The sequence below is a fragment of the Falco punctatus genome, assembly GCF_963210335.1.
Source record: "Falco punctatus genome assembly, chromosome: 4".
Taxonomy (NCBI): domain Eukaryota; kingdom Metazoa; phylum Chordata; class Aves; order Falconiformes; family Falconidae; genus Falco; species Falco punctatus.
Window position 1 is genome coordinate 95,535,086 of NC_137583.1, and position 14,751 is coordinate 95,549,836.

Sequence of the window (14,751 nt, forward strand, 5' to 3'; positions counted from 1 at the left end):
ACTGGTCAGGCCTTCTAAGTTATCTGTTTTCCTTGGAGCTGCTTATATTTTTGCATGTCCTTGAGTGAATCTTTCATTGAATTCAATGCCCAAGATGATGATAAGCTTCCTTAATATCTTTACAAAGAAACCTAACTAAAATCATCCAGCTACTGGGGTCCAGAGAGATGTATTCCAAGGCTATATTTATCCTGCAATGAACTGTTATGGCACTACTTGGGGATTATGTAGGTGTGATAAGGAGACCGCAGGGAAGCTGCAGGGGATGAGAAGCCTCCCCAATGTCAAAGTTTCTTTGTCCTGCCTTGGACCTGTGGCCTCTCCCATGGCGGGAGCTCCTTGTGCTTTTTCCTCCACCTGCTTTTTCCTCCACCTACTTTTTCCAATGCAGAGGGAAGTGCACAGCTCCACTCCTTCCTTAGGTGAAACAACCACTGAGATCCTAGTGAAGGGCAAAGGGGCTGTTTCCCTCCAGCTGTAGCTCTGCAGCTGTGTGGAGCCCTTCTCCGTTTGCTCCTCCACCCCCTGTGCCCCGCTGCCCTTCCTCTGTGGGGTTTGCATGGCGTGACCCACTTGTGCAGCCTCCTGGGGTGTGCCTTCACCACACGGCTGCAGCCAGAGGTGCTGTGTACTCTTAATGATCCTTCTTGGGAAATGTGCAGGACTTGCTTGGTAACTCTCTTTTCTAGCAAAACCCCATGAAATGTGCGCATGGACGTGGAGAAGAAAAACTGATGTGTGTGAGATACAGAATAAAGCCCAAACCAGGACAATCTGCTTTCCCTACATTAAGTAGGTGAGAAGCTGTATGTCTACTCCAGACCTAAGCCTGGACATGGTGTTTGGCGGTGACTGAGCCGTTCAGGTATGTGCCAGCCTTTTTGCTGCTAAGTTGCTTTACAACCCCTAGCCTAATTTAACAGTAGCTAAGAGCCTAATCTAAAAGTCGATGGAAATTGATGAACATTTTTGTGGCTAACAGAGAGGTCCTTCCAGAAGACTGTATCTACTTTTTTGCTCGTTGGCAGCCCAGATGAAACAGGGTGTGTGTTTGCATGGGCTGCTGTGGGATGGACACCTTATCTCTGGGATGCCTGGTATCTTCCCTGACCATGACAAGAGGCAACTCTGCTCACCTTTCTGATGTCAGGACTTTAACAATCTTATCCTGTGACTTCTCCCCTGTAATGCAGGCTGGGGCACCTTGCAGAGTGGTGATAATGCACTTTCTCTGCGGCTGAAGTTGGGATGTGCTGTCAGCCCTGACTCCTTATATCCTTCTGAGGCTCTGAGGAGGTTTTAAGCTGACCTGCCTTGAAAGAAAACACTCTTACTATATCTGTGCTTTAAGGTGAAAAGCAGGTCTGAAGGAAGGCTGGAGTACATTATTTGCTGGCTGTAGTTCCTGTTCAAAGCGTGTACTCTGTGAGTACGGAGTGTCAGACACGCTGTTAGGCTACTCCTGTATCTGGTGAGGTTTAGTCACTTTGACCAATATTTCTCCTCATTGAGACTGTTTTGCAGGTGGGTGAAAACAGTAAAATCCCCTTTTCTCACCAAGACAGAGGTGAGCAGAGCCCAAAGCCCTCAGTAAAGAGAGTGGCAGAGCCAGAGATAAAACCCAGGAGTCAGACCTGCAGGACCAGACAAGCATCCCTGCCATGGGAAGCGCCTGTAAATCCCCCCATCTCTGTCCCCTAGGAAGTTCAGCCATCACTAACACATCATGAGGGTTTCTGTGTGCAGGGACGCCAGTTTGCTGTCCATTGACAGAGCACTTAAACTATTAGGGAGATCTGTACTTGATGGGTAGCCTATCTGATCTGTTAAAATGAGTGCTTGCAGCACATATGACGGCTTGAATTTTGACTTTGATATAATTACAATTTATTACAATGTGTGTCATGCTTGAGAGTATATCTGTGCTGGGAATGCTCCTTCATGATCACTTCTCCTGGGATACAGGGATTTTCAATGTATTCTTTTCATGGCAGTCGATACCCTATTAAGGTGATGACAAACCTCAGTGCCTGTAATTTAGCACTGAGTCTGAAGTGAGGTAACCAATTTGCTTACCTAATGATATAATCGATAGGCACAGAAATGGTGCAAGGGCAAGTCTGTGTTTTTCTGCTTGCTGCTGGCAGGGAAGGCAGCAATGTAGCTTAATGAATTATGTGAACTGCCTGTTGCGTGACTTGAGAGTCATTAAAGATTTGAAAAAAAAAATCACATATCTTTTGGGAAAGTTGCTGAAGTGTTTTGGAGGGCAGAGCAATGTCTCCAACCAATTGTCATTGTGCTGCATTTCTTATGGTATGTTTGTAAGAGATATGTATATATCTCTATATAATATATATAATTTTTTCCCTACCAATTTTGTTGTCAGTGAAAGACCTGCAGGAAACTCACCTAGGTTTCTCAATGTTGAGCATCTTCCCTGTAGTAGATCAGCTGATAGTCAGGGATTTTACTGCATTTCAGGGATGTCTCTGTTCATTTGAAAGCATTAGCAACATTGTTCACAAGGAACTATGGAAAAGATAGAAAAAGCCTTTTAATTCCTTTCTCTGCTAAATTAGCAGGAGCAAATGTTTCTTCCCTGTCCAAAGCAAACTGGTCATACCCATCATCACTGGGGACAACCTTGCTCACCTCAGTTGCAAGTCTTTGTACTGCTGGTGACGTTCTTCAGTCCCATCGTTTTATGACCCATTTTATCAAACCAGTCCTGCCTACTTAATGAGTGCCTCTGCTTTCCCTTGGTGTCACACGTATGCCCAGGGAAGTGGGTAAACTCGGAGTACCTGCAATTCCCACAGTGTCACACCATGATAGCTGCAGCCCTCTGACCCACGTGCAGTGTGGTCAGCCAGCCTTCTGCGTTTGTCCTCATCAGAATTAAGTCAATGGAGAGGCAGATGTGCTCTGGAGAATGGCCAGCAACAGCCCCCAGGCCTTTGATACCTAGTTTCCCCGGCCGCCCATAACTGACAGAGGTGCCTGGGAGCACAGGGCACCAGTAGCACTTCTAAATATCTTTGTAACATTCCTGGGAGGGAGGTGAAATGCTAGCACCTTGCGTGGAGGTGCTAGTTAATGATCATCTATCAAAGGCAGTTCGTAACTTCCCCTGTCACACGTTGCTATCATTTCCAGCCCTTTCCACTGGCAGAGAGCACCTGCGCACCATCCTCGCTAACCACAGTGATATCTGGCCTGCCGTGCTCTTTCCTGGTGTCACAGCTCTACGAGCCAAGCTCACTCAGATGCCTGTGGTTTAGTACCTAATGGACCCTGCCAGCTCAGGTGGACCCTCGGGTCAGCTCTGCAGCATCTCCAGAGCGTGTGCAGGCTGAGTGAGGAAGCAGCCACCCCTCTGTATGAAGGCTGCATTTTTCCAGCCAGCTCGGACCACCTCTGAGGATGCAGGTGTTCTTCAAAACTTCCTGTGTATTTAGGTGTCCATTCAGAACAGCACCCAAATCTATTCTGAAAGTGATGAGGCTTAAGCACAGTCTAAATGTAATGGTGTGTTTATGGACCTTATATAGCAAACATGCATTCCTGAATGGTGCCATTTTCTGCTTTTATATTAATAGGCTATGATAATGTCAGGGGCATGGATTAGCAAAAAAGGAAACATTTTTCATCTGAAGAATTCTTGCTGTCAGCAAAAAGAGAGACTAGTGCAGGTTTTCACTTTTTTTTGGGAGATTCTTCACTGTCCAACACAGGTGGCTCACAGCAGCTATATTGCTTTGCCTTGCTATTCATCCAATTACGTGTTGATTGCAAAAACCTGGGACAGTTATTTGCAAATTCATCAGCTCAAGTTCTAAAAAATGAAAGTATTTGCCACCTGGGGTGGCAAAAAAAAATAAAAATAGTATGTGAGAAAAAAAAGAAAAGAGTAAGTGAATCTACTGGGCTTTAACCCTGCAGTTGTCTCACTTCAAATTTGACATAAATTAGGCTGAGAAGTACTGTGTATTGTCATATACCTATATTCCCAAACTCTTATGTTTTCATTCACAGTCCTTAATAGTAAAGATGTTGAGGATTATGACATTAATTTTGCAAGATAGGAGGGTCTCATAACTTGTGAGGTTTGGATGATGGATGCAACCTCTATGTATTTGGAAATTGCACTGTGCCCTATTCAGCTGTAGGATGAGCTTCCACTCCTTGTTCTAGAACACCACTGGGTTTTTTTTTTCATTCAGTACTGATTTCTATTTAATGATCTCATCTAAAATGAGTTTAGACGTTTTTCATTAAGCGTGTCTGTCTTTCACTTTTTTTTTAAACTTAATTTTGTGAAACTACATATGTTTTAGTTTTGCTTTGTGGGTTGTTTTTTTTTTGTTGTTGTTTTTTATTTTTTTCCCTTAAGAACTCTAGCTTCTGTGATAGAGCCTCTACATTGCACAGGGGTGAAAAACTACGCAAGGTGTGTGAGTAAATCCAGGTGTGTGCTTCCACTGGAATGTGTGATCTACTTTTCAACAATGTGGTTGTACAAACTGAAGATAGCTACACCTCGGGACAATTTAAGGTGAAAGATAGCTCCACCCCATAAGTGCAGAGAGGTGACAGATGCTTAACTGAGTGGTCCCTTCGCTGTGGCTGCAGGGAGGTGAAGGCGCCTGGGCTGCCTGGTGTGGCTGCATGCAGGAGGTGGCTGGGGTCTGGTTTTCAAGCATTTGTTGGTGGTTCCCGGAGCAGCAAGGTAAGGCTGGCAGGTTGCACTGCCTGATGTACCGAGTCTACCTCCTCTGTGCGAGAACCATTCTGATGTGTTAGTATAAAGCCAGGCTGTGCTGGCTACACCAAGTGCTTGCTCCGAAACATCTGCTGACCAAACTTAAATTAAACCAGCTGAAGCAGGTGCAGCTCTTTATCCCGGGGGTTACAACAGTGTGATTAGCCTGACTGGAGCTGGACTTGGGCACTTCAATGCAGGGTCTCTGTGGCAGGTCGTGCCTGGGTTTCTCTGTCTTTTGTCTCAGTTCAAAGCAGATATATGCTGGTCAAACACTGCTCTTGCCTGTCTTCTCCAGGGTCGTCACAAGAGTTCAGCTAACTTTTTGGAGATGCGGGTTGCAATTGACTCATCTGACCAGGGTGGAAGGTTGGCTGTAACATCAACTGTGCTGACACTCCCGTCTTCCTAAAACCAACAGGTATCCGACCAGCTGATCTTCCTGAGATAATGACTACTGGGTTAGAATCTGTAAACTAACAGCAGGGGAAGAATAATGTCAAAAATATGTGACTACTAGCCAGAAGAAGCAGTATTGCTTTAGTGTCAGATTGTCACAAAAGATGTGATGAAAGTACTTGGAAAGATTCCTTGTTTTTCCCTTCCAGATTAAGCTGGGGGGCTTCACAATGAATGGAACAAAATACTTGTCTGGGGCTCAAGCAGTCACCTGCAGCTTCATTTGTGCCTCTTTCTAAACCCCTCTGCAGTTCCCTGTTAGCTCCGGTCTGGCTAAACTGGGTTGAGCCTACAGCTATTTTTATAACAGTCCCTCGAGGCACCCGGTCAGAAGCTGCCTGTTTGCCTTGTGTTAATGGAAGTCAGGCCCAATTATATGCATGTGGGGGATAAGTTGTTTCCTCTTACTCATAATGAATCCTGACCTTTCCCAGGATCTGGCTTGTCTGTTTATTCAATAATCTGCTACCCATCACACTAAGGAGAGAAATGGAAAAATCCCCAAACCTGCCCAAAGGCAGTCTGCCTTCTGTTTGAGCAGCTAAGGATGATAAAGGACGTGTATGAAGCAAGCAGATATGCCTGTCCAAGTGGGCAGGTTTGACCCCTTGGCAGAAGGAGCACTTCAGCTGCAGGATTGGTTTGGGATGTGTAAAAGAGAGCTCACATACTCAGCCTGCCGAAGCAGCAGTGAGCATGGGGTGTTAGTGCTTTTGTTCTGGTTGCACTGGTTTACCTCTCCAGGGACCAGCCTCTGGGAAGAGCCCAGCCTTCTGCGGAGCACTTCTATGTACCAGTATAGTCTGGTTGGGGATGGGGATGTCCCTTTGTGCCTTGGGACTGCAGTGCCAACAGGGGAACTGGATTTCTGCATAATGGTTTTGCAAGAGAAGTGTGTCACAAAAGGAGTGGTAGGTCCAAGTCTGAGACTAGGGATAGATCCATCTACACCTAGAGCTGTGTGAGTTTAGAAAGCAAGGGGGTCTACTCTAAACCTTGCAACTCAGCAGGAAGATCTTTACCCTTTAATACCTTTGCCCTTTATAAACTGCTTCTACCTGTATTTTGATTTGATTTCAGTGTGATTTACCTCTGTGTGTTTCCTCCACATAATAAGTAACAGAGTGAATCCTGCCATCGAATCTTGTGTAGTCACATTTGCAAATATTTACATTTAACCTATTTCACTTAAACTCTTTTGTGGTAACTCGAAGCGACCTGACCTACCACTCCTTTCATGACAGTGTCATGGAAATTCAAAACTTGTGCTCCAGTGGGATGCAGGTGCATAAATCACACAGGATCTTTTGAAAATGTTACCCTCTAGCCTTTGGCCATGGTAGCTTTAAGCCCAATTCTTCTGTTGTTTTAGTCCCTGTGTGTGTGTGTGCGTGAAGATGAGGCAGCTGCCAGCTGCTAAATTACTGGAACAAAGGCAAGTGTTCTAAAGAATTTTATATAACACTTGTTCCCTTTCATTTGATGAATGATTCATTAATGTCTCTGTTTGAGATAATTATTATGAAGGCTATAACCTTTTCCATTATTTGAACGAACACAAAACATTGCAAAGAAAAACTCTGGAAGAACCTAATTCATGCCTAGCAGAAGAGGTGCTGTTCTCAGCAAGTTATCTACATGTGCATTAAACAGCAAAATTGTATTTACCTCATGGGCTGCAGAGCAGCAAAGTCCCCCCAAATGCTTAAGAAGCTGATGCATTTCTGTTGAAGTTTAGAAAAAATTTCCAATCATTGCTTCCTTGCTGGCGTTTCTTCAGCCCTGGGTTTTCCTTGGCTGCTCCTGGCTCTGCTAGGCAGAAATCTGAACACACCAACACAGTCAGACCACTGGGGCAGGTCCCAGGGTTGCTCCAACGTGTGGCCATCAAAGTTTGCCCCATGGAAGGCAGTGATGGTGTGTTATCCTGGATGCCTTGAGTTGGAAGTGGCTGGCACAGCCCTGTGGGAGTGGAAGTGAAAAGGGTCTGACCATGCATAAAAGAGGAGAGAAGGGGTGAAAAATGGCTCGAGCAAGAAGAGTAAAGTAGTTCTCATAAGTGAGTGTGCTTCAGTCTCCTTCCACTACTCTTGGTGCAACATGGGGCATCCAAAGGTCTTAAGGGGCGAGATTGGTCCAGTGACGCTACCCATGGCCCACAAGCAGCATGACCCCCTAAAAGAGGATAGTTTGCTGTGCTTGTAATATCTGAGCTCAGCAAGAGAATCATCTCTGCTCTGTTGAATCTGAGCTGGGCCTCTTTATTTTTAGTCTTTGTTTTGTCTGATGGCTTCTGTGCCTTCACAGGAATCGCAGGAGGACCACAGCCACTTGCTTCAAACACAGCGTTCCCTCTGGTGTCCTGGATATTTCCTGACAGTTCAGTTTTAATTTTACTGTGTGCATTAATGGTTAGAAATGTTTTGAAATGTTAGCATCCTAGCCAGTTGGAAAAATGTGGGATGACAACATCACCATTCAAAACCTTAATTGAGACTAGTGCTTTCTAATCTGCTGCACAATTTTGTTAATTTGAAATGTTTCCTCTTGCTTTCCAATGAGTTTCTAACTATCAGTTCTGATTCGTGGATTAGGAGGCCAGAAGGGTCATTAGATTGCCTAAAAAAACCCCAATTTCAATGAAATATTCCTTGAAAATATTAAGTACTGAAGCCTCGGGATGGCAACATCACTTTCCCCAAACCAGAATTATTTTATCAATATTTCTAAACTGTTATTGTTCATTTTGTGCAACTGAATTTTCCAGAATTCTCCCAGATAAACCGTGTGTCCCACAGGTCATTTTTCATCACTTCATAGAAAGCCCTATTGCTAAAGTGTCAGTAAGTGATAGTTTAACAGGAGTTTGTCAGTTGGCACAGAAGTTAGTAACACTCTGGGCTGCTTGTAAACTTGCCTTATAACTGTGCAGTAATAACAGATATATACATTGCTGATGCAACATCTCTTTAGAAGATCTGTATGTGATTTCAACAATTTATGAATGAAAACTCGCTGTTAAATGTAATCTTACTGCATGAGTCATGAAAACTATGGGGAATTGTACTGTCTCATTTTATGGGTGTGCTTGGCATTAGGGATGAGCAGCGTTACTGCAGGTGCCTGGGAAATGGGTATCAGGACTCCAGGGTTTTAATCCCAGGTTTACCCCTGATCTGTCGTGTAAACACCGAACGAGGTAGTTGTGCTCATGTATCATCAATGATTATGGTTCGCAGCATGTGCCTCTCAAACTGTGGTGAGCCGTGTTCCTGAAATAAAGCCGGTGGTCCCCATGGGCTGTGCGGAGGGCAGAGCAGGATGGCGCTGCCCATGCAGCCGCACGGGAGGGCACCGCCGCTGACTGACAGCCTTCCTGGGTAAAACTTCACCGGCAGGATTAGCCTTCCCAGGGATTAGCTGTGGGAGAACCCGGTGTTTGCTCAGACACAGCAGTAGCTCTGAAGGGATCAGGCTCAGGAAAGTATCTCCCTCTTTTGCCTTCTTCAGTGTGATGGCTGTGATGCTCTAAAGCCAACAGCAGTTGTAGTTTCCTGATGCAATGGAATGCAGTAGGGAGGAGGAAGGGCATGATCCTCTTGACGAAAGAGTTCCGCAAGGCAGCCCTGCTCTGCCCTCTCTTTTTTTTTTTTTTTTGTTGTTGCAGAACAGCAGCCGTTGAAAGCACATTATTAAAATATATTGATTTGTTTCCATATTTCTGTCTGCTGGACTGAAATGTTCCATGTATATCATTCAATACCTTTTATTTACTCAGAAAACGGAGCAACTGAAAGTTAAAAGTCATGCATGTGCACTTTCTGTTTCCAAACCAAAATGCTTCAGCCTAAACTCAAAACATTTGTGAAATGTCACTCTTCTGCTACATTAGAGCTGCAATCCCTCCAAAATCCTTGCTAGCACCACGGTAGTTCTCTGGTTCCCAAAGATGCTGTATAATTGCTATGATCTCAGGTCCCTCTAGACCAGCAAGAGATACTGTAGTGAGCCACGGGAGCTGCAGCTTAATTCAGACAGCACAGGCTCTGGGAGAAAATAAGGATGCAAAACATCTGAAGTGCAACTCCTAGGCAATGTGTGGTATTTCAGTTGGTGATTTAAAAGCCACAAAACTAAACCCCACAACCTCCTCCTTCCACCTTCTGCCATACCTTAACATTAATACTTTTTTAACATTTTCTTATAGTAGAAACTTGCCCCTTCCGCACAACCCAGCACTTTCCAAGTCTCTGATCTGGGATTCCTTGTGTGGGAAGCAGGTAGGAGTCAGTCATATTGATAAGCAAGGATGCTTTATTGCCAGATGTGAGGAGCTAAGCTTGCAATGGGTGATGTGAAGGGTTAAATCCCAACCTCCCTTACTCGTGGAAATGAAGACAGGCGCACCCTCTAGGGAAGTGAGGGTTGCTGGGGAGGTGCTGCACAAGCTGGTTCACAAGAAGGTTTTAGGAAATTGAGGATCCAGAAGCAACAGGCTGATGCTGTGGCTGATCACCTCTGACATCTCACCCAGTGTTGGCTTAGAGATCAACACATGTATGGATCACATACACACCTTGCTGGCAGTCAAGCCTCTTTGGGACTGTGAGGCTGTAGGTGATTGTTGCACGCTGGGCTTTATTTCTCAGAAGGAGGTGCAATGGAGCTGTGGCAGTTGCTCGAGCTTCCCAAAAAGTTGTCCCAGATAGCTGCTGCCTTGAGCTCCCCCATGCTACCAGTCCTTGCAGAGGTTATTTATCTTCCAGGTATATTTTTTGCCAACAGATGTGCATCACCAATCAGTACAACGTGTCTTGAAAGTTTGGTTTGGCTGCTTACTTTACCTTCTTTCCTTTTTGTGGGTTTTCCAGTGGAGGGTACCAAAGGGAGAGAGCAAACTCTGAGATGAGGTGGGTATGAAATGTGTTCAGTTAGAAGAACATTCCAAGGATTTGTCTTTGAGGACAACTAATCCATAGTTTATGTGTAAAAGCAGCTCTCAGAGTACTTACTGACAGGATGTTCTTTTGAAGTGTGTGCATCATTTGAGCTTTTGTCCTTTTTAATTAGGCAAAGCCGTACTGTTGGCTATTACGTTCAACAATAGACAGAGACAACTGGTGACTGGTCCTCAGCAGGCTGGGAAGTGAAATCAGATATAAAATCATCAAGGCATTTGGTCATACGGGGGGTGACCAAATTTCTGACAGAAATGGTAGTTTCCTTAGTATTTTGCAATAATACCGGAGTTGTGTTCTTAGAGCTGTCCACAAAGAGATGCAAATAGTAAAATGTATTTGCTGTTTACATTTTTAGGGGCTTTTTTTGGTTTGGTTTTGTGTTTATTTTGCCTCTCTTTCTTTTTTTTTTTTTTTTTTGTGTGTGTTTGGTTTTGTTTTTGTCATGTTTTGTTTGTTTTGTGGTAGTGTGGTGGTTGTTTTTTTTTTGGTGTAGTTAATGGGTATGTTGTTTTATCCCAGCACTATGAGTGGGGTCTCTATGGAGGTACTAGCAGAGCACTACCTTGACTGAGTCATAAAAATATACATCTAGAACTTTGTGTTTGCCAAAGGATGACAAAGATATCAGGGAAAAATGAGCTATGAGTATCTTCCAGCCTGATTCAATATAATTTTCCTCTAATGAAGACTCCAAAAGTCTCTACAGAAGGAAAAGGGTCCCTATTCACCTGCCAAAGAGGGAGATTTGGAGACATCTTAGTATTTTTTCAGTCTGTACTTTTTTGTATCTGACAGAACTGGATTTGTGATTGGAAAACTAATTATTCAATTAGTTTGGGAGCAGGTAAACAAAGAAATTATTTTTTTTTCTGATGAACCATGCATAAAAATGATATATGTACCATCGTTCATGTATAAAATGGAAGGAGAGCACATACAAGTTTTAAAGTGCCAGCTGTTGTTTTGATTCCTGCTTTCCACAAACGGAAAGCTAGCAAGTTCTGCCACTTCTAGTCCACAGGGCAGGATTAGAAATGGATGAATTACCATGCCTAAACTGAGAACGAATGTGAGTTGAGAATTATGAATTGAATTCTAAAGCTTTCAATTCTTTATATTAAAAAATAGGTTTGGGTTTGGTTTTATTTTTTTTTCATTTTACCAGTTTTATTCCCTTTTCCCCCCCTTTCTGCTTGTACACGTAACACGTACATCGATAGGAGCAAAATTAGGGAAATAAAAATCTAGCACCTAGAGAGTTTCTTCTCTCCACTGTTGTCAGCCTGTGCTTGAGCCTGAGGAACTGGCACTATTTTCTTGAGGCTAGACAAAGCAATTCCTAGCCTTCCTTTATCTTTTCATGTGAGATAGAGAGGAAGGAACAAAATAATCTTCCAGGCTACTCCTCACATGCAGGGACGGATTTGTTTTGATCTGATGTAATATAGGGTAGTTAACCATGTATTGTACTCTGCTTCAAAAATATTTCCATGTGGCCCAAGGATGGGATTGAGAACTGGAATAGTCCAAGTTTGTTCTTTCAGAAGTGGAAATCAGGCAAGCTTATTTGATGTTTTCATGCCTTTGTGAAATGAGGAAAGATACGTTATTTAGGATTAATGAAGATCATTGATTAACATCTAAAAAGCAGTCTGAGTTCTCTAGACAACTATGTATTGTATGAAATGTAAGAAATGTAGAAGAGAGACACTATTATACTTTAGACAAATCTTTCTTTTCCCCCATCGATTAAATTAGTTTGCTCTAAAATGCCTATGAAACATATAGTATTGTAATAGCTTTAAGCCTGAGCCAAATTTTTAATGGCCGAGTCATTCTTGCATCTGGCCTGTGCTCTTTGGAAAAGTGTAACCAGTGAGAGATGGTGATCTATGGTCTGAGCTAATGTGTGATTGGGGGCCCTGGGGAAAGGGCAGGTTTTTAGAATGGTTTAAAAGTTTTCTGGCTCATTATTTTTTAGCTGGAAAAACTGGAAGTGACACCTTAGTGACAGGACTAATACGGAGCATCCCCACTCACTGTCAACCGAAAGGATTTCTGCTTCCTAGTATTAGCCCTGGTGAATTTTCATAGGCTTTGCTAAATACTGAAAGGTCCTGAGGATAAGAAGGAAAAGAATAAAAGCCTCACTTCTCTCACCTGCTCACTGCAAATGCTGAACGCTCTGTGCCTTGCAGAAGGATGACAGTTATGGCTCTGTGATGGCTCTGTTGGTCCTGCACTGACAAGTGTAATGTGTGCGTGTTGGTACTCTCTGCCAGCAGCTCCGTAAAACATCCATGGGAGCTTCATCAGGGAATCTGTGAACTGCGTCACTGCTGCTGGAAGAAGCAGACTGAAACAGCACACAGACGGTGCCCTGATTTACAAACCTTTCCTCTGTCTAGGCCAAGGACAACTCCACCTCTACGAGGAGCTGGTTTCTCCTTTGTCTACTGTCTCTTGCATGTAAAATTGCCAGTCCCTAGCAGGTCTTGTCGTTCAGCTCCGGGCGTTTGTTGCTGTCCCTGTGATTCCACAAACCTGTGCCCTTTTTCTGCACATTCCTGTCCTGAGCAAAGATGGGATGCACCATCACCTTCAGCTCAAGCTAGGTCTACATCCATACGTGCTCACATATTTTCTGTGACTCCTCAGACGGACTTGTCGTAAAGCTAATAGGAGTCAATGTGAAGTATTCCTTTGATGAAGGGAAACATTGCCTCTGTTTTCTTAGTCTTGTCTCACACAGAAATACATGAAATAGATGCCCAAGCCTGCAAAGTTATGGTTTTAAAGGACAGCAGGTCCAACAAAGGCACAGAGTTTACAAAAGAGTCATTCTTGATGACACAAACCTGCCTTTCCACCATTACTTACGGCTCACATGATATGCAATCATTTTCCTAATTGGAATCTGAGATTCACTTTGAATGACATATTTTTTTTTGTTCTCTCTAGTGAGCAAGCCCACCTGAGACACTGACAAACAGCGAACGTCTTCGCCTTTGACTCTACATTTGCTCCAAAACAAGGTACACTGCAGGACAGCAGCATTTTTGGATGTTTTCCATCAGGACTGGTTTTCCATTTTCACGCTGCCGATTATGCGAATGTATGGAGATCATGATAACGCCCTGTGGGCTGGTGTATAGGTGGTCTTTTTAACCTCTGCTTTGTGTCACGACATGGAGGTGAATAAAATCCTATTCCATAAGCAAGGACCTTTAGAAACTTCTATACACCATTCAGTCCTACCTGAATGTGTAACTGAGGGTCTGGTGCAGGCTGCCTGTACAGACAAAAAATTTATATTATTGCTGAATTAGATGTACAGAATATTTGCATATGCTTTGATTAAAACTTCACTGGTTTGATTCTGATGACACAAAGCATATATGGAGAGGGAAGATTGTACTGAGGGTACAATGATGCTAGATGTTGGCTGAACAAAACAGGGAAATATTAAACCAAGTCCTGTCTTTTTTTATATATCTCCCTGACTGTCTCCTGGGGGCACTGTTAGATTCAGGATATTATGTTAGCTAGACTTTTGGTCTGGCCCAGTATCTTTGTTCTTTTGCTTTTAACAGCTTTAGCACAAGTTGTTTTTAACTTGTTTGAAGAAGACCTCTAGTCTCAGAGAAACAAAATGTGTCTGTTGCTCAAGTGCACAATTACATTGTTATTTTAAATCATCCCATACACCATGGGTGAATTTTTTTCCGCCTTAAAGGTAAAAGGGAGGCACCTCTGGGGTAAGTATCTAAAACAGGTGACCTGAACTGCTATATGGAGATGACTGTCAGCTGTGGAGGGTGACCAGACAACTGCCTTGACATAGGTGCCTAAGTTTTAGATCATAAAAGTTAGGAGAGACAATACCTTTTTGTGGTGTCGTTTATCAGCTCCTCTTTTTTAATGTCAGGGGAAGTTCTAGTACTGGTCCAAGATCTAAGCTGTACTGATGTTATAGCTTACAATAAGTAAAAAGTATGCCACTCAGTTCATGGTTATCCTGGGTGTATCTGGGAAGTTCTTCTGGTCAGTTCTTGCATCGTGTCAAGTATTGCTCTCACCCCAAGGTTGAAATTTGCTGAACCAAAATAATATGTCCTTGGGTACCTCGCATCTGGGATGCCATCCAGTGAACGTCAGTGAGAGGTTAATGCTTATTTATTACACTTTGGGAAATTGCTTGGGCTAATTTATGTGGGGACCTTTGCTAGATGGGTAAGCATGGCAATCCTGTTGGTCTCACTGCGGAGGGGGAGGATTAACAGCCAGCTTCATCTGCCATGACAAAACTTTTCTCTGACATCTGGGCCATTAAAGTAAATGACAGGTTTTACTGCAGTGTCCATCTCTTGGAGGGACATTGACAATTTACTGCTTAAAACCCAAGTCACAGCAGAGCACCTGCTGACAACAGAGACCTTGGCATCAGCCGCTAATGCTGATAATATACAGCACAAACACCACACGAAGGGTGGAAAACATCACTCAGACATGCCTTGTTGGAGTGGATCTACAAATAACGCTTCCTTCTCTGTTATGCTCCAGGGA

At 43.5% G+C, this 14,751-nt stretch overlaps 1 long non-coding RNA gene across 1 annotated transcript in view; it reads right to left on the reverse strand.

Moving 5' to 3' along the window:
* Nucleotides 1–14,751, reverse strand: part of LOC308062230 — a 337,663-nt gene that overhangs the window by 293,908 nt on the left and 29,004 nt on the right. Inside the window, exon 1 of the long non-coding RNA XR_013927515.1 lies at nucleotides 1–14,751. This exon is cut by the window's left edge and continues 17,843 nt beyond it; it is cut by the window's right edge and continues 29,004 nt beyond it. This is a non-coding gene — a long non-coding RNA (uncharacterized lncRNA).